The sequence below is a fragment of the Seriola lalandi genome, unplaced genomic scaffold, assembly GCF_002814215.2.
Source record: "Seriola lalandi dorsalis isolate HSWRI2012SDOR001 ecotype SW California unplaced genomic scaffold, Sedor1 jcf7180002054928, whole genome shotgun sequence".
Lineage (NCBI taxonomy): Eukaryota > Metazoa > Chordata > Actinopteri > Carangiformes > Carangidae > Seriola > Seriola lalandi.
In genome coordinates, this window is record NW_019525480.1 from 16,539 (window position 1) to 18,404 (window position 1,866).

Genomic DNA, 1,866 nt, shown 5'->3' on the forward strand with positions numbered 1-1,866 from the left:
CAGCAGGTTTTACTTCAGTGACTCTGATGTTTGTGTCGATGTCCACGTCAAACACCAAGTGAACGTTTCTACTGAATCTGAATAAATTCAGGACGAACTTGAAAACATGATGAAAATGACACATGATGAAAAAGCAGAGCTGGATAATAAAACAAAGCAAATTGTAAAAATGAAGCATAAAGGTTGTAAAAGTCCTCATCAACACTGACGTCCAGATTCTTAGTCCGTCTGTGATTTTGTGTGGAAGCTGCACCAGAGTGGAAACATCTCCCTTCACACGTCAGAGACATAAACACATGATTTCTATCAGTGTCGCTGAGGAACGGTTCAATGATCATCAGTTCAGTCTGCACTAACACACACAGACTCTCTGCTGCCTCCACCTTGTTCACTCCAGTCTGTCTCCATATAATAACAGCTGGACTGTAACTGCACGTCCTTCACTCTCCTCTCCATCTTCATGTGTCGTTGGTCCAGCTGTGAATTATGGGCTGTTTTTACATGTTTTGTACCTGTACATGTCTTTATCAATTAAAATGTTTTTATATGAATGTTAATGAACATTTTAAGATTGAAGTGCTGTATAATTGTGGACGTATTATTTCAGAGTGACTATGTAACATCTGTCTGAGGACTGCAGATGGAAAACAGCCTTTTATCCTTCAGCATATTTACAGCAGTATCTATCAAGCTGCATATTCTGCATCAAACAAAGTAAGAAATGGATTAAAACGAGCTGAACAAGCTGTGTGACGCACCACCCTCATCACATGATGAAGGTTTTCAACATTTAAACTACAGGTGTGGGTTTTATCACGTGCTACAGAGTGATGGGTCACTGTAATCGTTCCTGGATGACTTTCAAAATAAGAGCCTGTTTAGTTTGATTTTGCCTCTGTGTTTTGTTGCTGAGTCTCAGCAGAAAGATTCATCCTGACAGTCACAAGCTGCAGAGACAAAACACCAACAATAAACCTGCACACAGCTGTCAGCACAGAGACCCACTGGTTATAACTCACACTGCTGGACAGACACTGTGGGTTCTGTCTCCTGTGTTTTGTTGTATATAGTCACCAGCAGGAGGAATGATTACAGCAACCAGTAACTCTCAGTGCATGTGTGGCTTTAAGTGTTTGAAACGTGACAGAAATATGTGTCCTACGCTGCCCCCTCCTGGTCCTGCTGCAGTAAGACAGGCACTGCAGTTTATACATCAGTCTGTCATTAAACCAGACCTTCACTTCAAAATTACCTGGACTAAACAAAATGCCCCAATTTACAATTTCTTCACACCTTCGGTCTAAAACTTGAACTGGTCCACACAAGAAGAAAAGCAGCAGACTGCACACACACTTCAGCAGGAAACCTCACGGCACATGTGGAGCTGAAACCCTCCTGGTGATTCAGAGGATGTTTCTTAACCATATCTTCTGTCTGCAGGAAAGAAAAGAAAATGACTTTCTTCATCATATTCAGGCTACAACACTTAACTGTTATCAGTGTGTGAACTTTCAAACAACTGAAAATACTGAATAAAATGATGCTGTTTAGAAATGTATTAATCACAAACAGGCGTTAATATTACAGTGAACAAGTTTTACCATAGAGCTGATATTTATATCAAAATACATGGAGGCCAAGTTTAAACTACGTCCTGTCATCATCCTCTCTCCTCGACAGAAACAAAACCACATCTGTCAAAAAGATGATGCACTGGTTTAAAAGGTCAAACTCAGGGTCTCTGTTCTACAACACAAACACTGAGACGATGATGAACACATGGAGGAAATGAGTCACAATCACAGCTCTGCCTAAAGGACCTTAATGGACAGTTAGTTCCAACCAAGTGATCTGATTGGACGAGAG